Source organism: Nesoenas mayeri (assembly GCF_963082525.1).
Source record: "Nesoenas mayeri genome assembly, chromosome: 2".
Taxonomy (NCBI): Eukaryota; Metazoa; Chordata; class Aves; order Columbiformes; family Columbidae; genus Nesoenas; species Nesoenas mayeri.
In genome coordinates, this window is record NC_137543.1 from 142,694,856 (window position 1) to 142,722,410 (window position 27,555).

The 27,555-nt window shown below is 39.4% G+C and overlaps 1 pseudogene across 1 annotated transcript in view; it reads left to right on the plus strand.

Annotated features, from left to right (window-relative positions):
- The first annotated feature begins 6,652 nt into the window (after positions 1 to 6,652).
- LOC308053363 (macrophage mannose receptor 1-like) overlaps positions 6,653 to 27,555 on the plus strand; it is a 55,974-nt pseudogene continuing 35,071 nt past the window's right edge. Inside the window, exons 1-2 of the transcript in view lie at positions 6,653 to 6,961; positions 14,055 to 14,106. The product of the transcript in view is annotated as a macrophage mannose receptor 1-like (transcript). The remainder of the gene's footprint in view (positions 6,962 to 14,054; positions 14,107 to 27,555) is intronic.

Here is a 27,555-nt window from a genome sequence, read left to right on the forward strand (position 1 = left end):
GTTTGCTGGGACTATAGAGGGCTACTAGTGCACACAAGCATCAGCAGAGGGTTGTGTAACTTTGCCAAGACAGCAGTGGCTGCTATCTGATAATGACGAGTATGACTCTCTGAGGGACCTTCCAGACATCTCCTGAGCATCCCCCTCAGTGCCAGTACGGCTCTCTGTAACTAAACCTACAGTTGGGATTGGTTCCTAAATATTGCTCCAACCAGGTAGCCTAGACAACTTCAGGATTAGGCTGCATTAAGCAGAGGTTTGGGGGATCACAATTTGGCAACTTTGTCCAATTTCCACATAGATTCTGTATTTGGGCTTAGGTGCCATATAATAGGATTTATAAAATCCCTGTTCACATAGACAAGATGTGGAGATCTACTTTCTCAATTTGCTTACCCTTTTTTTATGTGAGGGTGGTCTTTTAGAGAGAATATCCTGCCTTTTCTCACTATTTCATGGCATTATATCCCTAAATGGAAAATACATCATGGCTGGAAAAGCAGTAGCTGCCTTTAGGGAAGGAAAAGCTGTGGAAGAATTCACTATTGTAACTTTCTGTAATGTCAGATGGTGACACAGCCATGGCAGACAGATGTACAAAGACAAATGGAACATCCTCTTCCTCTAAAAGAATACCAATTTACAGAGAAATTAATTGCTAATATGGTTACCAGTAACTTGTAACAGAAAAGAAAACAGTAGCTGCAGTTCCTTGGCTAAAGCAAGAATCTAAAAAGTTTTGAACTGGAAGTGGTTAATTTTCTGATTTACATTTCTGAAACTAGAAGACTAAAAAAGGAAGTGAAGAATAGTTGGGAACAAAATGTAAGAAAGATCTATAAATACAAACAGAACAGATAGTTGTGAAATGAACTAGGGCCCTTCAGGCTGGATTCCAATGGGCAAGAGCCAGATTTTCCGGGGTCAATAGGAAAGGTTTGAACTGCTCCATAAGCATAAAGTTGTCCTGATGTCACCGTATCCGGGCACAGGAACAGTCAGGGTTCATTTTGTCTCTTCTCAGATGTGTACTTATCTGACATATCCAGCTTTCTCCTTTCTATGACATTCTGCAGGGCATGACTTTTAATTCAGTATCTGTTAAACAATATCTAAAGCTTTTTAAGAATATGGTTAGCAGTTCTGGTTCCTCTGAGAAAATATTTGCTCTTGTTTAAGGAGAATGCACACAGTGCAACCATTATACTACCTTTTAATCCAGATTCTTGATCTAGATAGCTAGATGAATTTAATCTCACCTACTTTTCGAACTAGTTGTCATAATTCTGCATTATAGTCAATAGTCAGCAATATATGTGCAGGACTTGAAGTTGTTCCATGATCCACTAGAAGAGGCTAGTGATGGAACGGAAGTTCCAAAGATGGGAAGAAATTATATTCAGCAATGGGGGGAATAGGGACTCACGTTGCAAGAAATATAGACTGCGATTGGTACAAAAACACGAGACAGCAGTGAGAGTGTGAGGTGATTGAAGGGAAATGCCAAAATAGAAACAAAGGAGTTTGAACTGGACCAGAAGTGCTGGCCATCCCTGGGAGAGACTCGGCAAAGCAGAAGCTGGGAAACGCAGATGCTGCTGAGAGAAGTTCAGGGGGTTCAGGGTTCTGCTTATGGGGAAGCAATGGGGGAGTGAGGATGCTTTGTGTACCAAGAGAAGCAGCCAGCTGAAGGGAACTGCAGCCCCAGGAGCCCAGCTGTGGTGGTCAGGCCAGGGAAGAGGGTGTGTGTGTGGATGGGGAGGGGGCAGAGGGTATGAGATATCTGTATGTTTGTTCCCCATTTGTCTGGGTACTCTGTGTTCTTTAGAAAGGTCATGGCTGGGGATCAGAGAAGAAAACAGCCTGCCTCTCCACCTTGCCCTGGCTCTTGACACCTTGCATAGGGCAGAGCTGTCTAGAAAGATGAGGACGTGGTTTCTTCCTTGGGAGTGATGATTCTGCACAGAATGGGAACGTTTGAGTTTTATGGGGTTTAATATGTAGGATGTGAGCTATATGCCCGAGTATGTATCGATGTGTTCAGTGCATGCATTATATGGGGTTTCCTAAGTAAATGAGGATTATAAATATGGTAGGGGGAAGGGGAAGATGCTTTGGAGGATCACGCTGGAGTGCAGAGGATGGGAAGGAAACCACAGTTTTCTTAAGAGGAACAGAAAGTGAACCTGTGGGGAGGCCTCTCGGGTGATGACAGGGAAGGGGTTTCTCCTAGAGAGCTACAAAGGAACTGTAGGAGTTGTTTTGCAACCAAAGGAGCCACTGAGAGAAAGCTCACAGGCAAGCACTTTCTCTGCAAAGATAATATGGAGAGTAGAGAGATTTGTTTTTAAATAACCTGCTAAGGAACACAACTCCCTCTGGTGTCCTGGAATGTGTTCAGTTTGAAGAAAAGGTGCCAAAAATTCCACCTGCTTAGGGTCTACTCAATGACAAGGGGAAAGCAAGAAAAACAGGAAGAAGAAAAGATATATTGGGTGTATGATGCCTGTGATCAGTGTGGGGAGTTAGTGGGATGAATCAGCTATCAAGAGGCAGATGGAACAGTAATGAGGTTGAATACACATCTCCCATCCGCCCAAAGATTTCTCATGCACCTCATGTTGTAAGAAAATAGGTTTTTATTACTGTGCAGTAGGAACAGCAGCTTTTTCTCCTGGTGACTGTACTTTTAATTTCAGAGCTACCACATGGATGGTGATGGATGTTAGGCTGCTATCTGAAAGTAAGCTTCTGTTAAAGACACAGTTTGCTGTGTAATATGACTTGATGCATTTTAAAACAAGCAAAACTGAGGATCTATTCAGAGTTAAATCTGTTTACAACAAATTTTTAACAGGAAATGGGAAAGTAGAAATGTGCAATCTCCACACATTGCAAAGATAAAAAATGTCTGGGAAAGAAGAGACCATTTTGCTTCTTGACTGATTGTTTGTCAAAACAGCTACATTCAGAGCACATAACAATGAAGCTGTTCATACTTAGTTGGATTAAAAATGAAAGGGAATTGATTAAGCCACTAAAAACTGGTTACATTATAATTACTTTACTGAAGTTGTGAAATATAACGATATCAAAACTTAGCAGAGTGACACAAAATAAGGAAAGGATTTTAAATAAATGAGGAAGCTAGAAATAAGATAAAAAGGAAGGAAATCCTTAAATTTTGCAGGAGAGCTATTTACATTCAGCTTAAGAATCATAAGAGACAAGCACACTCTGTGAATTGTCTTCCTTTAACTGTTTTCCATTGCTTCTTGTCCACTTTCATAATTTGACTGAAATTGCACATAATACTAGAATCATTTCAGCTCCAGAAGTTTGATATTTTATCATAACTCGCTCCAAATACTCATAAGGTGGGTTTTTTTTGCTCAATTATTCATTAGGTGTTTGGTAGCTCAGACAATTAGAGTGTTATTCAGTGCTAATTTTGCAAGCACTTTCTTCCCATTCTCACACTTAGTGTGTCAACATGGATAAGTTTTTTTCTACAGAAATATCATTCTTTGTTGTTGGAATACTTAATACTAATCTGGAAAAGGTCCTGAGCAACCTTTGAAATAGTATATAGCTTTCGGAACCTGCTTTGAGCAAGGGTTTCAACCAAATGACCTCCAGACATCTCTTCCAGTGTGAACTATTCTATAATTCTGTAGTCAGTAGTGCTATACCGGATTATGCATTTAGGATGGTATACAGGATTATGCACTTTTGACGGGTTAAGGCCTGTGTTGTTGGAAAAAGTAAAGAAAGTAGGTAGAAAACATGGCAGAGGCAGGGGAGAGGCATGGTCAACCCTGTAGGAAGCAGCACTGGTCTCTTGGCTGCATGACTGGTGGCCGTATGGGCAGTGCTAACACCCATGTCAGGCTTAAGTTTTCCACTAACATGAATTCAAAGCACAGGCACCACAAGCATACTCCATCAATGTAATTTTTGTGTTGTCTAATCTGAGGCTACCAACTTGAGAACCACTGTTTATCCTCTCCATTGTCGTCAACACTGTCCATAAGTGGAGCAATGTCACTCACTGTCCCTGCTAGCCTTGCAGAACCCAGTGGCAGGAATTGTACCAAAGAGTGGAAGAAGAAGATGCTCCAGGACTCCTCAGTCACAGTCATCATGTCTCTGTAGCAGCTGCCCATGCCATGCCAAACTAGAAAAGACAAAGAGATGGGTTCTCCCTCCTAGCTGTAGGCTCTTGGATCCCAGAAAGTTCTCCTTCTCAATTGGCATTTGATAGATGGCACAATACCTGGGCCAGAGGAGCTCCTGCTGGGGTAGGGAGGCCAGCAAACCAGCTGCCTGGGAGAAAGGTCAACAGCCTGCTGCAAGTAATGTTACAGAAGGGATGATAATGTATGATAATGGCTGCTCAAGACAATCTCGTGCCCTGTCCTTTGAACGTGATGGGTTCTGCCTTGGGTTTGTGAGCCTAGATTGGCTGATAAGGTGGTTTTGGCTAAGCAAAAACCTTAAAGTTTACCTTAGAGGTTAATTACAATGCCCAAGGCAAAGGGAAGTAGTCAGTTATGACTGAAAACTTCATATTTCTAAGTCCCATATAAATACTATTTATAAGTATTTCCTGATACCTGTCAATATCCTCTAAAGCCCATATGAAGTCAGTAGTTGGCAAAGTTGCGGGATAATTGCTGTTTAGAAAACAATATACACTGAAATTTGTTTTAATGCAGCATGGTTTTGTACAGTTGAAACTCAAGTATAGAGTCCCTGCTATAGCCAAATCCAGCAGTTGTATCCATTTTTTTTTTTTTTTTTAACATGCTTGGAAAAATTCCATTATCCCAAATAGATTTTTCTAAACTTTTTCCAAGTCTGTTCGAAATGGTCTACAGACTGGCTTATGTAGAGTGTCCTGAAGTGACCAAGAACAGCAGGAAGGGCTGACTGAGACTGCATATATGACCCATTGTCTGTGAGACAGGGTTTTATCCAGCCATAGAAACACAGCTCCTATCAGACCTACACAATAGGATTGATAGAGATGTCTGCTTGAATTAAGCTACAACTTAAGAACAGTTCTACTGGGCCATATCAAAGGTTTGTTTACCTTGCATTCTGTCCCTCATGGTGTCCAAAAGCAGGTGCTTAATGAAGAGCGCTAGAGCTGGTGAACATCAAGCGATAGGTCTTTATTTGCCTCAGCATCTGTAGCTCAGGGTTTCCCTGAGCCAGAAGTGATGTTTTTGCATTCACCTGTGTATAGAAATTAGCATGCAATTAACCCTGGATTTGAATTTTACAATTCAGAAAATTTTAATGTGCAAAAAATGTGAGGTGATTTACTGATTTGCATGGAATAGGAAAAAAATTTCCATGCAGAATCTTATCAACAGGCTTGCTAATACACTAGTGTATATCGTTACAAAATTTTCCTATATAAATAAGCTCCCAGAAAGCCAACAGAGAAAAAATACAGTATTGTAATACTTCTGGGAAATAGTACATTATTTAGTATTTCTTCAGCATACTTACTTCTTTTTTAGTTCCCATTGAATCCCTTTGGATGTTCTGATACTTCACATGTATCAAGACAATTTCTGACAAGAGTCCTCTTCACTGTGTTTTCTAACCATTTCAAAATTTCAATTTATTTTCTGACAAATTCTTCCTAAGATTGAACATCTTAGGGCAGTGTAGGATAACTTACAGAGTGTCCAAATATGAAAAGATTTGCTAGTGGCCTGTACATCAGAGGGCAGAGATTGGTGTGCTTGAAGAGATATATTGGGTTTTTTTCCTCAGACTTAAAGACATTCTATAATCCTGCTTAACTCCTGTTCTCATGCAAACACAGCTTGACTCATGTTTTTTCAGCTGATGACTTCTAAAATAAAACATCTTTGAAGGAAAATATGCTTCTCTTTTTGTAAGTAGCCCCATGGTAGACTATTCTGGTTTAGTTCAGAGAACTAAAACATTGATTCACACCTTTCCATGAAGACGTGGTAGCTCTGTGTGTGCATTATCTTTTATTATTGCTTTCATTAAAGTAAGCTTTCTCTGGTCAGTCTTTTCTTGCGCAAGAATCTTCAATTTTGTATTTAATTTCACGAGCCAGTTACTGCATATTCTTTATTAAGTTCATTCTGCATTTTAGCTTCTGGATGTTTCCTGCTGACCCCCTGTGACCCAGTGTTCAGGCTTCATCACGAAATTTAAGTACACAGAAAATGCAGAACTGGACCTCTTCTAGATATTGGTGAAAATAGCACTCATATATTATTGTATTTAAAAATACCTGACATGAAACAGCCACATTTATGTCAATGTGAACAATAAACATAATTACTAACAAAGGATATGAATACCAGAAATCTGGAAACATATCTAGAAGAGCCTATTTTGTGAATTTGTCTCTAGATAACGTGTCCTGTGATTGCAGAAAAAGGACCAGAGATAGTAGTGAAAGAAAGTAGTTCCTCACCCTATGCTTTAAAGTATTCTTATGATTTTTACTGCATTTTGAGGAAAGCTGTCTGCCTGTTTAAGTCATGGTCTGATCTTGATTAGTGGGTGAGTGACTCTGCTGCAGCTCTGGATGTGCCAAGACCAGACAGGGACACTCTCAGCCCGTCAGAGCGGAGCGGTGCGAGGCACAGCGCACATGGCTCCCTGCTGCCTTTCTCACCGTCTAAAGCAGCTCAGCCTGGGCACGGGGCCTTGGCTTGGTGACAGGAGAGAGGTGATGCCACGCCATCTCAGATCGCTGGCTCTGGGACCTGGAGCACAAGCAGCTTTCCTGATGATCTGCCACCCGCAGCTGCAGCATCTTTTATGTGCCACTGAGTGGAGTCCTTATCAAGACTGCAGCTGTGCAAGGCTTGATTCCCCAGTCTGCTGCATGGTATTTTGCTCAGAGCAGCCTGGCAATGAAGCTGTGCCCGGCATCGCAGACAGACAGTCCAGGGCATGGGTGAGTGCAGGGCTCATCAACAGACTGTCACAAATATGGGTTTACCTTTACCTTTTTGGATACCCTTATCGAGTCCCTACTTTCTACCAGTGGTTTAATAAAGGCTTTTTTAAAAAAAAATAAAAAAAAAAATTAACAACTGAAAGGCCTGCTTATGAAAGAATATTAATTTCAAAATACATGTATCTTAACTCATTACAGTCCACTGGCACTTTCTTTGGACAACATCCTGTTTCAGACACTCACCTTGGATCTCTTCCTGTGGCCGTGATTACTACATTAACCCACTTGGAAAGCTGGGTTGTTGCTCCCCTATATTCAACTCCAATGGTCAATGAGATGAGTGCTCACAATAGGTTGTTAAAGTCATAGCTGGTGCTCCAAATCGAGGTCCAAACCAGACATGAGGCTCCAAGCAATTGGGCTCCCATGTCCTCAGGAAATTAATTATAGTGTCAGCATAAAACAAAACAAAACAAACCCAAATCAACAACAATCAAAAAGAGAAAAAGAAAGAGAGACAGAAAGATGGAAAGAGAAAGGAAATGAAAAGAAAGGAATGGAAAAGAAAGGAAAGGAAAGGAAAGGAAGGAAAGGAAAGGGGATAGGAAAGAGGAAAGGAAAGGAGATAGGGAAGGAAAGAGAAGGGGAAAGGGAAGGGGAAAGAGAAGGGGAAAGGGAAGGGGAAAGGGAAAGGGAAAGGGAAAGGGAAAGGGAAAGGAAGGAAAGGAAAGGAAAAAGGAAAGGAAAGGAAAGGAAAGGAAAGGAAAGGAAAGGAAAGGAAAGGGGAAAGGAAAGGGGAAAGGAAAGGAAAGGAAAGGAAAGGAAAGGAAAGGAAAGGAAAGGAAAGGAAAGGAAAGGAAAGGAAAGGAAAGGAAAGGAAAGGAAAGGAAAGGAAAGGAGAAAGGAAAGGAAAGGAGAAAGGAAAGGAGAAAGGAAAGGAAAGGAAAGGAAAGGAGAAAGGAAAGGAAAGGAAAGGAGAAAGGAAAGGAAAGGAAAGGAGAAAGGAAAGGAAAGGAAAGGAGAAAGGAAAGGAAAGGAAAGGAGAAAGGAAAGGAAAGGAAAGGAGAGAAGGAAAGGAAAGGAAAGGAAAGGAAAGGAAAGGAAAGGAAAGGAAAGGAAAGGAAAGGAAAGGAAAGGAAAGGAAAGGAAAGGAAAGGAAAGGAAAGGAAAGGAAAGGAAAGGAAAGGAAAGGGCCCCCCAAAACAACCACACAAACCAGAGAAAAAAAAGTAAGGAGGCAAGAGTTGAAAGCTATGTTTTCCTCCTGTACATATTTCTGAGTGGCTGTGGGTACACATTGTTTGTCATCCTGAGGTCACTTATCTTCTGTCTCCCAGTATTAGATTCCCTCCCAAGACTGCTATCTACCTCTCAGTCCTCTGTGTTTTGTTAATTTTTTAACCCCTGCACATTTCTTGCCAGTTCCCTGTTTTCCTCAGTCTCTTCATGATAAGACTGATGTGCAGGGATCCTCAGTAAGCTTCCATTAGTGGTGGATGTCTGCAAAAGCAAATTGCCATCGAAGAGAACATGTGGATCCAGTCTCTTCTTTCACATCATTCCTGTCTGTGTAAAGATACAGAGGCAACAAAGGGAAAATGTAGAGGTGCTTCACCTGCTATCTGAGGAAAAGTAGGTGATGATGTTGCACCTGGGGTGGAGAAGCTAAAAAATGAGAAGTTCAGTAAGGTAATTGCAAAAATAACAATTATTTTTCCTAACACACAGTATCTGTGAAAATCTGTTGTAACACTGGAAATGTCAAGTTCTTAGCTGATAGAATTGCATTTTACTTCAGAGCCTTTTAAAAACAATAAGAATATAAAGCTTCAGTAAAGACACACCGTGTTCTCATACTGGGATGTGTTAGTTCCATGTCACACTATATGTATTGTGAAACAATGTGTCGCTTCAGATTTGTAAGCTCAAAAATATCTAATTTTAGAATTTAGGGGAGATTTCAAAAATATTCTCTTTTGTTCTGGGTGCCACAGAAAGAAAAGTGCAAATGAGGCTTCTTTTTTTCTAATGCTCAGGTAAGCAATAGAAGGTGTGAACATATTTTAAAGGTTAATGATCTTCAAATTGTATATATCCTGTGAATAGGAACCTTTTATCACAGTATGTTTCGGATATACATTATAGAAACAGGGAACTGAAAAAGTCCTGCCCAAAGGCAATGTCAGCTAAATCTAAGCAGTTGCTGACAGATATAACCTCATATAAAGTTTCCAAAAGTGATGATGATTTAATCCCTTCCCTGAGCAACCTACACAAAGCTTCTATACTGATAATGTCAGTGTGCCTTGCAATGTCACCAGCTGCCAGGACAGTGGGACTTGAGTGGTCCACATCTATGCTAGTAGTAAGCTCTCGGTTGCTCCAGAGGGGCTAGTGGTGGCTGTGTTCAAACTGCTTCATGGGAACCGTTCACTGAATGCTGGACATGCCAAACTGGACCTAGAAATCCCTTTAGGGAAGTGCTCCCTGGCATGGGTGAAGGACAACCATTTACAGGATAGACAAGTCTGCAATAATACCTCTTCCTGGGCAGTGTATAATTTAAGTTCATTTTCCAAGTTTTAGTAATTTAGTAAGTACATGTTTTGCACCAAATCTTTCCATAAAACCCTTGTCAGTATACCTTCCAGTTCAACATAAACTGTTAATTGCTTCTCTTTCCTTAGGGGCTGACTATGATTCCTGACTATCTAGTTATGCTCTCATGATTAAGAAACAGTACCACTTTTTTCTACTACCTTTCCAGGAATTAAAATAAGTCTGCCTGTCCTGCAGTCCAAACTTCACATTTGGTTTTGATCTTTTATCTGTACTGTTGCTTGATGCCAAGTTGGTCATAACTAATAGATGTTCAAGGTATAGGAAATGATCTTGCAAATATTTGCTCATCTTCTGTTGTTTAAATGCCTCTTAATGAAGCATCTGACAAAATGTTAGTGAAATGAAGAACATACTTTAAACAGTGCATGCTTATGTTTTGGTACGAAGAATTAAGCTCATGAATGCAGTGACACTGCCTCATGCAAAATAACAAGGAAAATGTATTCTGCACTGAAGGTTTCCAGAACACAATTGAGTTTGATAGACTGTGAAGCTGCCAAGAAAAAGAGAGAAATTACTGAAAATGTGGGCAGAAGCCCAAACTAATTTTAAATGCACATTGGCTTCATAAATATGGAAATTCAGCTAAGTTAAGAGCATTCTGTACCTGCAGTGGTAAGAAAGGCATCCACAGTAGTGTACTTTACCTTGTTAAATGGATGTTTGGATATAAGTGTTACGTGAAAAAAAGCATGACACTGACTGTGGAGAATATGGCCTTGGAAAGTCTTTTAGCTGGGAACGGGCTGTGACTTGAATTTTAAGTTTTGACCAAGACTTACCAGCTTTCTCGAAGTTGTTCAGATCATCCTAGTGGTTTTCAGTGCTGTGTATCATAACACAAATTCTTGTATCTGAGGAGCTGAAAACATTTTTCTAGATGTCAGTTAGACTTCACAACATCATCATTTTGTGCAGACGTAAAAATCAGAGGATGTATAGTTTGATTGGAAAGGAAGAGGGTCTGATAAATGACACAAGAGTAAAGCTGGGAACAAAACCACTAATCTATAACTTTTCCTGCCTCTGCATATGCTGAAAATCAGGGCAGGTTTGGGAAGTGCAAAATTTTCTTACCCACCATAGAGATTCTTTTGTTATTGGAAATCTATCTGGAGATGACCAGCCCATTTCACAGCAGTCTGTTAAATAGATGTTTGTACATATAGCTTGTTCCTACATTCTTAATTAGTTTTGACTTACATTCTCTTAATATTCATTAATTACAGTGATAGGAATAGCAAGACTCAGCATTGCAAGTTCCTAAGTTTCCTCTTCCTCCGTCTATGCTTTAGTGAAGAAATTGCTAGTTTTTGGTTAATAGTGCAAAGAAGCACCTCTGTGGTTTTGTTTGCTTGTTTGTTTGTTTGTTTTGTTTTGTTTTGTTTTGTTTTGTTTTTTTCCTTAGATATTTCCCCAGGCTATTGACACCAGGGGGTGTAATTAAGAATCCAGTCTTCCTATCTGAAATGTCCAGGTTGAGAATATTTTTCTAAATTTTCTCACTTTTTCTCAGATTTCATTTCAGCAGAGAGCTGAGTAATATATTGGGTGCTTCTCACCCTCACTACATTTTTCTTGGGATGTATCTCCCCAGTAAACAGCTTGATACATTTATGTGACGTGTTTACCTCTTCCCTGAGAAGGCAGAGCTCAACAAGAAGCACGAAATGTCTTCAATATTTTGTGTTTTGGTCTGCTGAAGTCTTTTTTATGACAGTTATATGGTGCTGGCAGTGACCACAGATCATTGACTGTCTTATTTGTAACAGCTGAAGTATTTGTGGAAGAAGAGTGGGCAAAAAGAGCAATCTAAACCCTTTAAAGTTCCCTAAATGTGCCTGGCTTATCTTAGGTGAGGACACGCTATACCCCTCTTTTTGTGTCCATGCAGCAGGGAGTAGGTTAGTCAGAGAGAGAAGAGGTACGAGAGAGGTGAGTGTAATTGCATGCCCATGCTGGCGGTTGGGCTGAAGCAGAGCTGGAGCCCTGGCCTCAGCTCCCTGTGGTGTGTGTGGTTTGCATTGTCAGCATGAACTAGACAAACACAACTTGGATCTGAACCAGCTATGACTACCACCCTTGTAGCTCTTTTCAAGCTCATTAGTGGAGCTCAGATGACTGTCTGTCTACATACCAATTACTTTAGCCAAGGGATAAGTCTCTTTCTCTCCAAAACACGCAATTCTGCCCAAATGACGTGACCAAAGTAGTGTGCCCGGGGCATGTTCAGGCTAAGTAAGGTGATAGATTCAGGATCAGGCAGTCCTGAGAAGTAGGTAAACTGAACTGATGACTGAGCCTTAGGCAAACCACTTTCTGCTCCCACTGAGTTATGAATTGAAACCCCAAAAAGAAATAAAAGAAGAACAAAATGCTTTGCTGTGATATTACATCACTCAGACTATGCCTTGAAGAGTTGTGATAGATTTAGATGCTCTTCATAATAAAGAAATCTGCAACCTATTTCACATTAAAGCCAGCCCTTAGGGCTGTTTACAGAGCTTCTTTTACTCTTTATTTGAACTACTGTGTGTAACTTCCCAGAAAAAAAACAAAAAACAAAAACCAAAAAACAAAACAAACTGATCCTACTGGTCTTTTTATAGTTTTATAGTTGAGAGATTCCTTTCATAACAGTACATTTGACAGTCTGGTCTGTCTATCTCCTTATGGGCTGTTAATCATGAACTTTCCTTCCTCTTTCAGAAAATATGTTTGATAAAATTGTAGTTGGAAGGTGTGTGAGGAGGGGAAGAACTACAGTATATTCCTTGCCAGTTATTGTAAAGAAACTTCAGTTACTACATATCTTCCACCCTCACAGAGACCAACACGTAGGTGTTGGGGACCTGACATTGGGATATTTTTCAGATGTGACATATTTCACACACCCTTGTTACCCATATTTAAAATCATGTTCTGTACCTCACCAATCCACAGGTAGCGGGGGAAGAAACAATCTCAAATACATTTTCTGCCAACCTTTCTGCTTCAATATGTTTATCTTACATATTCAAGTCAAACACTGCACTTAGATATGTTAAAGAATGAACATAAAGAAAAGGATTAAAAAGGTGTAGAAAAATATAATAAAAATATCTTGAGTTAGAACAGACCCATAAGGATCATCGAGTTTAATTCCTTGCTTCTCATAGGACTAGCTAATGTTAAAATACATGACTAAGCGCATCATCCAGATGGTCCTTGAAGTGTTAGCCCATGAAAAATATTTTGAAGCATTTCTTCCTGGAAAATGGTGTGTGTTTTTTTTTAATAAGGAAGGAGACAGCGATAAAGCAAAGGAAGAAAACAAAGACTCATCATAGAGATAATATAAAAACCAGTCATTTTTCCAGTTATTTTTATAACTATATACTGTTATCCAGGAAGTATTGCTGATTAGTTATTTTTTTCTTACACAATCTGTTATTTAAACAATAGTCCAAAGATGCAAGTTGATTATTTCCAGTGATTACTGAGATTCTGTTAACGAGAAGCGTTAACGGGTAGTACAAAAGGTGTATCTGTATATCAGCAGTCATGGCATACATTGGTCTGCTGTAACTCAGCCAAAATATTGACATTCAAGTGCTCTTGGGTCACCAGGAAGGGCTAGGCAACATCTGCAGCGGCGACATGCACCCTGGGGTGCCGTCTCCCAGATGGGGACCTTCTTTCCATCAAATGTGGCACCTGTGGCCTTGTCACAGGTCCTGAGCTTCTGGTGCTTACTCAGACATCTACCAGGATGGTGATGACTTTGGCTCTGCAGTTTACTTTCTTATTTTAGCATGATATTGTCATTTCAACACCCCATTCTCTTATTGTGGAAAATAAGAGGAATTTTCAAGCAGGCAGCTGCTCTTATTCTCCAGGGAAAGCTTGGCCAGATCTCACCATTCCTTGTGACTCCAAGGCTGACAGAGATTTTGCCCTTCAAATCAGAGTTTTTCAGCCCTCACCCCCACTTCCCACCTGCTCTGGGTCCAGTTTGACCTCATTATGAGCTGCTTCAGCACATTAAGGAGAAAAGGACCCTGTCTCTGCTGTCTCGGTGTGCTGAAACAGCTCTGTACAGAAGCAGGCAGACCCAGTGCCAGCCCCAAGGTGAGGTGGCCATGACCAGCTGGGCACGGGGCACAGAGAGGCTGTCACAGGACTCTCTGAAGCTCAGCTTGAAATTTCCTCTCCTTGACCTTTCATGTTTCTCCTGTTCATATTGCAAGGGGTTATTGAGTTTAATTTTTCACCAAATTTGCTTGTTTTTTAGATTGAGCTTCTGTCCCTTTGGTTATATGATTGGGTTGAGGAATTACAACCCCTTCTCACCCCTCCTGCCCCCAGATAGAGTAGCATTAGTGCCTTAGAGGGCTGGTAAAGCAGCTGAGAGGCCACCAAAGTGGACAGGCTACCCGTGACGAGGTGCCAGTGCCAGTCACTCATCTGTTGTCATACTCTTCCACAGTGTCCCACAAGTGCCCAAGACTTGCTTGTGTTGAACTGCATTAAAGTGGAAGGTAAGGGTTACATCAATTTAGGGTTGCAAGTCAGTGTCACAATTTTCTTTCTCTTCACAAGCATATGTGAACATTAAACTGAAACCTGGAAAATATTTCTTAAGTTCTAGAGAAGTAAAAATCCTGATGATCTTCGTGTCTTTCTTCTAACTCTGAGATTTGGCAGATACAATTAACAAATAGCAATGATCTCATCTTCAGCAGGAGTGCAAGAAACATGTTTCAGACCAAAAAATTATCTTTATTAGTATCTGATAGGACCATCTAATTTATATATTCCTTTTTCTGCCTAATTATCCCATGCTTTGCAGTTGCCATCGCTAGGTATATACAAAAGTCAAGCACATTAATGCAATAGCCATGGTATTTTCAGTCCAAGGGTATGTTTCCTTAAGTTAGATCTCATGTTGACCTGTGTGGATTTTATTGTCTGAACTTTTGGTAAACAGAGCAGCTTTAAACTGATGCCTTTATCAACCTGAATGAGAAGAGTTACAAAGGATGGCAAAGAGTACCTATCCCCCTTGCTAGAATCTGATCAGAAAAACTGCAGGCTCATCTCAACTCAGTATTAAAAAAAAACAAAAAAGAAAAGAAAATAAATTGTCCCAGGAAGACAAATTAATGGTATAATCCATGACAGCAATCCCCTTGCCATCAGTCTCTGACAGCTGGGGCTGGTCTGCAAGCGCAGGAGTGTGTCAGTTGTTCTCAGCCACTATACCCGGATGCATGGGGAGGCTTATCCTGGTGGGAATTCCTCTTTCAGCAGAGTGGATCCTAAAGGATTGTTGCTCTTGAAGGATCCCAAAGCACTTTATGGTTCTTTTTATGTCACTGTAGCTGCTTGTGAACACCTGGCATCAGTGTTCAGCAGACTACCATGTGCAAAGCAGCCATCGTGTGTTACCTCCCACTTGTTATTCATTTAGACACGTCAGATAGGCTGAGGTATAGGGTGCTGTTGATATTGTGCCACTCTGTGCCTCTTCTCCCCCTTAATCTTTGAGGGAGTAGAAATTAAATGAACTCAGTAGGATTTCCAGGGAACCCTTAGAAGTCAAATTTACAGTATTCATAACTTTTTTATGAGATTAGCGTCTAGGTTGTAGGTCTAGCAATTGAATTTGAAGTAGCAGAGAACTGACTAAATTCATGCCAGGGAGTATAGCTTTGCTTTTAGCCCAGCTTCTGACCTTCTAGATCATGACTGGCCAATCTGCACCTCCGAGCTGGATGCAACTTATGCTGGGGCTACACCCGTGAGCAGTGGTGAGATGAAGGTGCCTGACGTTGCCAGATTTCTGAAGTGCAAAGGGACAAGAAGGCAGAGCCACCTCCTGCCTGGTACTCCCCAAGATATGTGTTTGGTGGCTTGTGGTTGTCAGGAGGTGTTGGGTGCAGATGACACAGTGAGGTTTGCTCTTCTGGCTTTGCTTTTCCATGGAGGCTGGCCTCAGGGATTTTGACAGCCTTGAGCAGCCACTTCTTTCCAGGAATCAGCACAGCACTCCATAATTCACAATACTGACCATACTAGGAAAGGTTTAAGTGCACAAGGTGTGTTTGGAGTATCAAGAACACAGCACAAATTGTTCAGATTTTTAGCACTAAAACTGATCTGCAACCTGGCTGAATGGATTCCTATCAAGTGATTGTTTTGTTTTTTTTTTTTCAATGAACCAATGTTTGTTTTAGTGCCAGGATGCAGCTGGATCTGGTGTGGCTTAAGGAAAAGACGATGGTGAAGAAAAGGGGCTGCTCCATTTTTGCTTCTTCATTATTGCACAACGTCCAAAAAAGAAGAAAGTGGAATTCCATTTCGCCTCACGCCATACAAGCTCTAGAATAAAACAAGGCTGTTGAAACTCCGGACAATATAAATGACACAGTATCTTTTGTATAAATAGCCCACATGCTGTGAGGAAACACTGTCAGTCTAAAACAAATTGGTTCAGGTCAAATGAAACTTTTGCTCTTTCTAGGCAAGATATTTGGCAACTGATTAAGAGACTTACTTTAAAAAAAAGAAGTTCTAGAAATGTTTTTTCCAGAAAAGCTGTTGACATTATCATTGTTGTTAGTGTATTTTGTCCTAATATGAAAAAGAAAATTCAGATAACTTTGCCCCTAACTTCCTAACATCTGTACTTAGCATTTCCTTGCAACTTCTTGTTTCGCAATTCAGTTTCTCCTTTTTATTTTAATCCTGTAGAATTTCTCAGGGAACTAACTCTCCCTCTTACGTTGTATTTCTGCTGAGCAGCCAAGTAGGAACAAATCTGGTACTTAGGAAATGCAATCATCTTGGCAACAAACAGGAGATGATGCCAAATTTCCTTGCTATCACATTTTTGTTACAGGTGCTGAACAAATATGTTACTACACTTCAAACAGTATTTTCACACCACAGATTGCTTTTTCTATTTAGCAGTTTTTCTAAACAAAACAAAATATTTCCATGGTACAAATCTACTGTGATAAAACCTGGCTTCTGTGCAGATATAGGATCAGTCTATTCTGCTCGGCAAGAAGTACTGGTTCTTTCAGGTTTCCACCTCTATGTTTTGATACCAAACTGATGTGTGTTTGCTCTGTGATATGGATAAGAAGACATATGTGGCATTTCCTGAGACACTGACTGGCTCTCGGTGTAACTGTCTGATGAGACTGGGCTACTTCACAAGAAAAACAGGGATTGTTTTTAAAATGAGCCAATTTTCAGGTAGCTTTGAGCGCTGGTCTCCTAGTTGCATTTATGCAGAAATAAAGGTAAGTAGGACAATGGCAATCTCACTTAGAAGAGAAGAAATTTTTATCATGTCCTGCAGAGTACATTTCACTCAAATCCTCTAAAATTCAATCCTGTCTCATCTCACACAGGAAAATACGAGGCTGACATGTTTTCCTGATGGTATTTTTTTCACTGTGTAATTAAGGTGTAAGATTTAAAAGCTGAGGCTGAATTTCTGTCTTTGATATTTCACTGTTGATTTGATCCCATGAGCTCCCCAGACATCTCCTCAGGAGACAAAGCAGGAAAGTACTCTGATACAACCTTCTGTATATCATCTGCTTTCCCAAGGCAGCACAGTTTGCCCTCAGCAAGAAGTCATTCTTTTTCAGAGGAAAAATTTGTGCTGTCTGATCTTGTTTTTTTGGAATGTGGCATGTGACAGAATATTTCCTTATTTAGCAATCTGAGCTTTCTATCCAACCATCCAGCCTTCAAAACTGAGAAGAACTGGTCACTGTCCCCTCTTCAGCAGCACTTTATTGCCAGCAGCTCTCATCATCCGGCTTTTGGTGAAGGGAAGAAAAGAACACAACATTTACAGTTCTGTTCTGCAGGTTCTTGCTTGTTCTTTCTCTTGTTCACAGAGCTTTGCAGCTGGTGGGTAAGTGCCTTCTGCTTGCCTCCTGTAAAGGTGTCTGTGAAAGTGCTTCCACGTCCTCTGGCATTTCTGGGTGATTTATGGTTCTGTGGCAGTTTGGGACATATAGATAGGTAGCATCTTAATGGTAGGCAAGGGCAAGAGCTAACAAAAAAGAGAAATGGATAGGGAACGAAAAAAAGACTGAATTCTTAATGTCTTTATTCATATATAGTGGCACTATCATTTCAATAACCCCAGAAGATCAGAATTAAGAAAACAATGAGATATGTTTAACTGTTTACTTTTTTTATTCCTCCCCTTTACTTTTGTGTTCTGACTTTTTTAGCTGTTAGTGTCTGGCTAATGATTAGAGAAATCAGGCTGGAAAAACTTCAGGAGTGGTGAAATGTGAAATTATTTGTAGTGTATTAAGATGGTCACAGATGATGGCTGTGTAATCTGGAGAGACTTAGTGTTTACAAAGAGGATTCTTTTCATTCACTGTTTTGAACAGACTCACTGAATTCACTAGTACTGATAAAGTGGATGAAGCAAAATTTTTGTGAAATATAGTTAGATTAAGTTTAGGATAGTTATCGTAGAATTGAAGTGACAATATTACTGTCAACCCTTTAGCTGCATTTCTCTTGTAGGTGTTAAACAGATGGCTTCTGGAGACCTGTATGTTAAAGATTAAATCCTTTTAGATGTGTCCTCAATAAAACCATTATGGATTGCCTCAGAGAATTTTTTTTTTCTTTTTAATCACCCATGGTATCACTGCAGGCCAGAATAATTATCTTCAGTGTACTGATTTCAACTTTTTGCAAGCTTTTCAATGAAATTTCTTTAGCTTTTAAAATACATTTTAAGTAAATATTGTGCCCAGTGATCAAAAAGATGTATCAGGGACCAAAACTGGTTATGAATCCCACAAGCTTTGGAGGGAAATACAACCAGGTGGGTCATAAAGTACACCACAAAGCAGCAGAGCAAATTCATAGACATAATTCACTATTGCTACTGATAAACTCACTGCAGGACTGAAACTAGCTCAACTGCTTCTACTTCACATCAGGGCCAGCAATGTAAACATGATCAGAAAAACTACCTGGGCAGCTGGGGATCCAGTTTTGGGTATAGGTGGACCTTCCTACTTCCACCAGCCTTCCCACATTGCCAGGTGGTGGTCAGATGCCACTACTATCTAGTCCTTGCTACTTTCTCAGGCTGTGATTGGTTTTCTGATATCATTCCTAGTCTTAGATTGCAATGGTTCATAGTAGATACTGCAGGTCTTGTAAGTCAACAAAGCCAATGAGTCCAGAGGTCTTCACCCACATTTATACAGTGGAAAGGAAAGGAAATGTGGATTCAGGAGTGGAAAGACAAATAACTCAGCAAAGGCAGCTGTGGCTCTACTAGGAGACCTGTAAGATCTGGCAGGGTGAGTGAAGTCTGTAGAGGTCAGAGGTCTACAAGGCCATGCATCTGAAGACAGATGGAGACAGAGAAATGGTAATAAAATGGTTGAGAGAATTCATGTGATGTAAATCAGTCTAACAAGCTGTGCTCAACTCTGCTGATGCTGCTGACTGCCACTAATCCATACTATGGTGACATGTAATAGTGAAATACATACCCTAATTTCTACTTCGTTGCCTTTTAGTCAGTAAAATTGATGTGCTGGACTCTGTTCAAAGACATCATGTTTTTATCTGATACGAATTCAGCAACTCCTTGTTCATGTGAATAGAAAGCAGAATCATGTCACATATCTTCTCTATTAACCATTTACTATATATTGTTTTGTTTTACAGAAAGTGGAACATTTTTAATATATAATAAAGTCAAGAAGCTCTGTCTCCAGATGTCTATCGCACAGTCAGTTAGAACTGCCACTTGCCATCAAGACAATCATAAAAATTTAGGTGGATCACTGATATCTTCTTATGAGTGTGAGACTGAAGCTATGCCTGGAGGTGCCGTCAAAGCAGGATCAGACTGTGATCACCCTGTATCCATGTAATCGAAGCAGTGGGAATGCAGAAATGAAAGCCTCCTTGCAATCGAAGGAGAAGATTTGTTTTTCTGTCCTGGCGATGAAGAACATGATAATGTTTTCTTAAAGAAAGGGCTGAGTGCAAAGGATAAGTGGAAGATCTTGGGGGCCATGGATGGTTTATGTTCCCAGGGACATGAAGATACATGAAATTGATTCTTCCATCCCTTGCACTAATTTCTTTGTGAGCATTATGGTGGTTTGTATCTTTGGCTCTGACTATTCTGATTCCTTCAATGACCATCAGAGTTTTAGAAAATCAGTGTACTGGGGGCGTTAGCCTTGAATTTAATGCAATATTTATGGCCAGTTATGCATTATATGCATAAAATATATACATTTATATATTATATAATATGGACAATATTTTAGCATATGCATTAAAGTGTATTAGTATTTTAAGTATTACATATAGTCTCTAAATATATATTATATGTAACTGTATACATATATATCTATTTATTTACTCTTACACTCTATAGAAATATTCTCTAAAGTCACTATTTCTCACCATACTGTGTCACTATGTTGTTAACAGAGAGCATAAACAGTGATAAGTTTCTCATACAGCAACATCAAAATGAAATTACTTCCTCAAGAAAGAAGCACAAGATGGATGAGCTGAGAAGGGGCTGGAGGTACCAGTGCAGGTGGAGGAAGTGTGGCTGTTGTGACTCAGCAGATGAGAATGCTCGTGGAATAATTCTGTTTACCAGTGCAATTACCCTTGGTCATTAGCTGAAGTCTAATTGTTCTGAATGTCTTTCCCACATCCAGAATCATACTCTACACAAGGAAATAACACATTGCATAACGATGTGGAGAAAAGTGTGACTGATGAGTAAAATAGCATACAGTTACCACTAATTGTGGTAGTGTTGCTGACCAGTAGAATAATTTTGAGCTCCTCACTGTTTCCCAGGCAGGATGGGTGCTGTCACCATTGTACAGCTCTTCTCTGAGGACCCCTATTGCGATGCATGTGGGTACAGAAATGAATGCTGCAAGAAAATTAATGATGGGATCCCTGCTGCCTCCTTTGTGCCTACTCATTTGCCATCCCTGCATGGCACAACCTGCAGAACGGGTCGGGGACCAGCCCCCTGCACCCTCATCCCTTCTTATCACTATCAGCTGTACTACTATAGTTCAGTCCACTATTCCACTGAATGTGAGCAGATTTATTTCTGTTAGCAACTAGGGGACTTGGTTAGGGACAAAAAAATGTTTCAAAATGAAAGGAGAAAGAAAATTAATAGTTTTCACTATAAAGAAATAAATTATTCATTTTCTTTATATTATTCATCTTAATCTCATTGTTATTTAATAGTTTTTCTTGCCACAGGATTACTATTGGACAGACCATGTCTGCAAGAAAAAAGTGGCTACATTTGTAAAAGAAAACCTATATCACAAATATCTGGAGGAAAGGAAATTACTGATGCAGGTTGCAAAAATAGTATATAAGAATGGAACATCAGTTTCCTAGATCAAATAAGTACCTTGTCTGAGATCATCTAGAATTATTTGAGTTACTTATATTATTTATATATAGTTGTGTGGTTTTTGTTGTATTATGGAGTTTATCTCTCAGTTATTTTAAGATTTAGAAAGCCCTTTACAGAAACCACTTAGAAGGAATATGTCATTTCACTGCAAGAGGTTTCTAAATCACAATTATTGTACTTCATTTAGTTTGAAATGGTATAGCTTACTTAATATATGATATCACAATTGTGAGAAATATTTCTGGCTTGGTCTCTCTGACATGGAGGACCAAACACTTTCAGGTGGGTCAATGGTGAATCCGTCTCCTTCACACATTGGGATGCTGCAATGCATGGTAGGTGCTGTGACAGTGGATGGTGGGCTCTGTCTGAGGTCATGGTCCCTATTTGGGTTTGCATTGGCAGTGTCCTCTGAATTTTATGTTGTAAGATTTCAGTATATTTTACAAGAACTAGCAGTTCTCAACACCTATTTTTCAATTTCAAATGGAACAATTTGAACTGCAGTTTTATATTAGGACAGCTGTTATATTTACCCATAAGCTTAACCTTTTGGCTCATCTGCACAAAGAGATAAAAAGGAGTCACAGGCAGTTCCTGAGGCTATTCCACACTCATCCCTCTAGTGGTAAAGTTAGCCTGGGAGAGAAGTCTGGAACAGGCCAACTGTAATAAGGATTTTAAGTCAGAATTACAAAATCACAGCATTAAAAATTATCACATTATCTATCTATCTATCTATCTATCTATCTATCTATCTATTTCTTTATTGTGATGATAAGAAAACTGCATTCAGGGGATCACATTGTGCAGAAGCCCATAAAACAAGGTTTCAAAATACCATGAGGGAATCTGTTCTCCCCAAGACATACTATGTCCTGCCTAGTGATAATTTGTCAGAAAACTTTCTCAAAAACTTTCTCAAAACCTTCAGTGGGGTTAGAAAATGTAAAATAAAATAAAAATAACCAAACGTTGCAAAAGACATAGAGCATGAAACTTCTGTAAATGTCGTGAGAAGAAAACTTGCCAGGGAGTGTGTGGTGCCAGCAGATGATCAGAGTATGAAGGGAGGACTTGGAGATCAGTCTGGAACAGTGAAGAAAAATTAGTTTCCTTGCATCTGTGTTCACTGAGAAAGAAAATTGGCTTCCTGTGCTGGAAAATTTCTTCATGAAGACGTGATTGTAGAGTCTATTTCAATCTGAAATACCATGAGAATAGATTATGGAACAAATAGGTGACCTAAAGAATAGCAAGACAGGACAAAGCACAGCTGCAAAAGCATCCAGGAACTGTAATGGTCACATTAAGTGCGCTGTTCACTTTAATGCATAACTACCCGCTAAAACTGCCTTAAGAGCTAAGAATTATAAAAAGGCAAAATTGGTGCCAACATTTAAAATGGTTCCAGAGAGATGTGGGGAAATACAGACCAATGAGTCATTGGTAAATTAGTTGAAGCTGTAATAAAGAGTAGAATAGAGTGGATATAGTAGGAAAGATATACAAAACTACTTGTGTAAAGGGAGGTTGTGCTTATAGATCTCCTGGAGCTTCCCACAGGACACAAAAGTATACAAATAAGGGAAATTTAGTTAGTGTGGTCTATCTCAACTACCAAAAGCCTTTCAACTAATTTACCTGACACAGGAAAGCTCTTACATGAATAAAATTTTTCATAAAAAGGCAAGGAATGGAACGTGGTGATCTTTTGTGGTGGTTTCTTTGGTTGCTGGGGTTTTTTTGGGTTTCTTGTGTGTTTTTGTTTGGTTTTGTTTTGGTTTAGTTTTTTGTTTTGTTGTTTGGTTGGTTTTTGTTTGTTTTTTTGTTGTTGTTGTTGTTTTATTTTGTTTTGGTTTTTTATTTTATTTTTTTCAATGCGGGCTATTTTTCACTGGGGAAGAGTTTTCACCAACAGAGTCCCATAAAGATCTGTGCCAAAGCCCATGCTGACAGACAATCTGGAAAAGGTGACATAGTGAGGTCACAAGATTTGCTGATTATATTAAGCTATTTCTGATAGTGAAGATGTGTCTGGGAGAAAACACAGGATGATCTCAGGAGAACAAGTGACTGGGCATGACCAGTAAAATGCCAGGTGAACTTGGATGTAGATAAAGTGATGCTCATAGAAATAAACATATGTCTTGAACTGTCATAAAATGATGGATTTATAGCTGAACCTTTCATGTCAGAAGTCAATTTTCGGCACCTTGGTAGATATGTCCATTAAAACATCAGGTCTGGCCTCAATAGGAATCAGAAGCAAATAAAATGTTAAGAATACTTAGGAAATGAAGAAACAACACAAATAAGCCATAGTATAAGCCCATTGCGAGCATCCAGAAGGGATCACGACTTCCGCAGACAGAAAATACTACTCTTTGCCTGTGTGACAACCAAGTAAAATATAACTCTGCTATCCAAGTGTTATTGTATGGCAAGAAGTGAACATCTGAAGCTCAAGATTTGAAGTAAGAATTAAACAATTTAGACTGTATAAAATATCCAACAGGTTTTTTGTTTCTCGTAAAGGAAGCAACCCAGGATGTGTAGCCATGAGAACTGGGACTGCAGCTGGATAATGGGATGTTCTTGACTGTGAGACAAAGCAAAAATTTATCTGTAAGCAGTGGGCAGAGGGTGCAACTACCCCACCTATTGAAACTACTGCTCCAGTCCCCACATGTCCTGAAGGCTGGGTATCAAACAGCCATAGTAGTTCCTGTTTTAAATTAAGTGTCAAAATAGTTTCGAGAAGAAGAAAGGCTTTAAACTGCTTGGTTTGGGGCAAAGGCATGGGGAAAGAAAGAAAAAAAAAGGGACATCTTCATTTTGCAGTATCTGAGACTGGAATATAGGAAAGAAATCTCAGGGAATGACGCAAAGGAGGGGACAAACTATGGAAGAAAGATCTTTGCTTCTGTGAACTTAAGAACACATTCATGACAGCTAGAGGAAATAGAGAGGTCGAAGGTACAAGACAAGGAGGAGAGAGACAAAGCTAATGGCCTAAGATTGTCTTACATGCTTATAAGTACTTTTAAATGTAAACATCTTGCAAACCTTAGAGCTATTTTTTCATTTAGGTTCTATTTCTGTAACTTAGATGAGGCTAATAGAATTCAGTAATACATGTATAAGGAAATCAATCTCTCAATTTGTGTTTTATAAAGAATTCACTCAGCAATCCTACCTGAAATTCTGCCTTCATATTAAGACATCAAGAAGAAGATTCAGTTTTCTAAACATAGGCATCTGGCCTGATTGAGATGCATCCCTCCTTCTTTAACTGTTGATCCAAAAACGGGCAGCTATCCCACCGGTCCCTGCTGTATCTACCAGCTCTATAGAGATGGTTCAACATTCCTGAGCTTGTCTAGATCTAGAGGTTTACAGGTGGGCAACTGAATTGGACCATAAAGGAAGCATTCAGCTTGAGCTGACAACAAAATGTTTCTAACATGAGCTAGACCTCTGAAGTCTCATTATAGCCAATTGGAAATCTCACCTGCACATCTAATGCTGCCTGAAGAGCAATACAGTTTAATCCAGCATGGTATTCAGTTGCCTACATGTAGATGACTTAACCACCTGTGATATCCTAGAGTTAGCCCAACCGACTGTAAGTTTCCCACAGAAGCAGTGCCATATCTGTCAGCTCTCTGCAGATATATTGCACAGCCTCTCAAACAGGGCTAAGCACCTCTGTTTAGACAAATGAATCCTGCCCTAGCTCTCTATTGACTGACTAGCTTAGAAACCTTGTGTATATCTTACCAACTGAAATGAGGTATTGTAATCTGCAAACTAAATCCCTAGATAACATTATATTAACTTGAGATGTTTGCCCCCAGGAGATGGCACATATTTCATAAGGTATGTCTGAACACTATATTGTTCCCTTAGATTGATCTGGTATTTTCTATCTCATTCATTTATTATCCATTTTCTTTTCAAATTTCCTTGCTGGTATATTTCCCCTGCTGCCCAGAATGTGATGATGCCATAGCCTGAACAAATCATAAACAGGTACATGTACTGTAGAGAGCCCTAGATGAGGAGCAGAAAGGTCAGGCAGTTCAAATTAAGCACAAGGGGCTACAGCTGGGCTACTAGTAGAGCTTCAACTGGCTCATTAAAAGCTGCTGTGGTTATTCTTCCTTCAGATCAAGCTGGAGCCTGAAATATAAAACAGAGAACATTTTCTGCTTAGACTCTTTGATGGATAGATGTGGGGAGGTTGGAGAAAGTAGAATAACATTAATTGATGACTAGAACATTTCTTCTGAGTCACTGGCTCTTTCTTGCCTGTCCTTTATTCTTTTTTCATTTGCTAGATGGAAGCCCACTAACTAACAGTGCTGAGCAACTGAAGTCCATAAATATCTTCTGTTAGTAAAAAGTAGTTGAGTGCATAAATATAGTGTGTGGCTCTTCTACTCACTCTTACAGTCTAAACAGTAGAGATTAGCTTCTTTCTAACTCACAATAAGAAGTGATAAATTATTGTTATGAATACTGCAACATCTTGACTTGCTTCTTCAATCTTATTATTTTCAGGCTTGTGGAATGATATAAACTGTGGTTACCCAAATAAATTTGTATGTGAAAAATGTAACTTCTATTAATGCAACATTTGCTTCTCCCTTGCCTCCTGAAGGATGTACAGAAAGTTGGTCATTCTTTAACAACAAGGTATGTCAACAAGTATCTTCAGGAAATTCTGTAAAGCAGTGGAACTTAAAAAAAAAAAGAAGTGAGAAAAATGATTATAAAATAATCTGGAGAGTAATTATCCAGTCAGAACATTTTGGTTGGATGGTTGGACTTTTTTGGAAGTGACTATAGACATTGAACTTTGCACAAAAATATAGTAAAAGTAGATGTATGCTGAATAAATTTCAGAGAACATAATTTACACAGGCTTAAAATAGGCTGTTACTGTTTGAGAAAAGCCTTCCTCCTCCTCTCTTCTTTTGTCTATTTATGTTAGAAACTGAAATTTGTATCTGTCAGTTTTGAAAAAAACATTGTCCTGAGGAGGGGAAGTGGAGAGGGAGGTGTTGAGCTCTTCTCCCTGGCATCCAGTGATAGGATGTCTGGGAATAGTTCAAAGCTGTGCCAGGGGAGATTTAGACGGGACATTAGGAAACATATTTACCTAGAGAGTGGTCAAACACTGGAACAGGCTTCCTAGAGAGGTGGTTGATGTCCCAAGCTCATTGGTGTTTAAGAGGCTTTTGGACATACCCTTAACAACATGCTTTAACTTTTGGTCAGCACTGAACTGGTCAGGCAGTTGGACTAGATTTTCACTAGTAGGTTCTTTCCAAATGAAATAGTCCAGTTCTATTCTATTCTATTCTATTCTATTCTATTCTATTCTATTCTATTCTATTCTACTCTAATATAGCGTGCTCCATATACTTATGTCACAGCACTTCCTCGGTGTATATGAAAACTTCTGGGCCTGTAGTGAAGAATTAGGGTATTCCTGAAGATACAGTAATGACCAGAGGAACAATCTGAGTGGATGAATTCCTCAAATGAATGAATTTATAAATAATATTACAAACATGGATAAGGTGCCCAGTAGCAAATATATATCCCTCAGACAGTTTTCTCTGGAATACAATCACCTAACAAATTTAAAGCATTTCTAGAAGCATACAGAAACAGAGACTTATTTTGCTATTAGGCAGTGTTTACTTAATAATTTATCTGCGAAAGTAACAAATTCTTTCTCCTACAATAATCCACTCTCTTTTTATGAAGACTGTTTTCAGAAATACGAACTCACAATGAATGCCAATTCAATTCTTGCAGTCTCATTTCTAATATCCCATGTCGTGGCATTACTTTTGCAATATATGCCACTTCAGCAGTTTCCAAAACTCAAATGCTTAAAAAACCTTGAAAAATTGTTAGATATCTCATTCTGTCTATTATTTTAAATGCCACCAACTCGACATTTTTAAATGTAAGAAATAGGAACTGAAAGCTAAGGAATTCAGCAGATGATACTGTACTAGGAATCTGCAAGAAAGCTAATTTTAAGATGTTAGAAAAACAGTAGAAAGCAGTACAAAATAGAACTTAAGTGACGCACAAATACAATTTAGACACTAGCTCCTTTGTGGGGAATAGTGCTTAACAGAGAGCCCCGATGTAGAACCTGCCTTCCCCAGGTTGCATAGGGTCTACTGAGCAAGCTGAAAAGTTAAAAGAATATAATACAATGGAATGAAATTTATTTTCTAGGCACTAGACTCCATTTTTTTTGGCTCAAATACAACAAAGAATTTAACATAGTAGTGAGAACAGGCTATTGCACAACTGAAATGCAGCACACAGGATAGTGACTCCAAAAGGTTTGTAACCAGCATTAAGCTGGTCGGTTATGTGAAAGGTCAGCTCTGAAGTGCTCAGTTCTCCAGTCCTCTTTCACCCTACCTCAGTGTCTGCACAAATCTCCCCCATCACCCTGCAGCCTTGG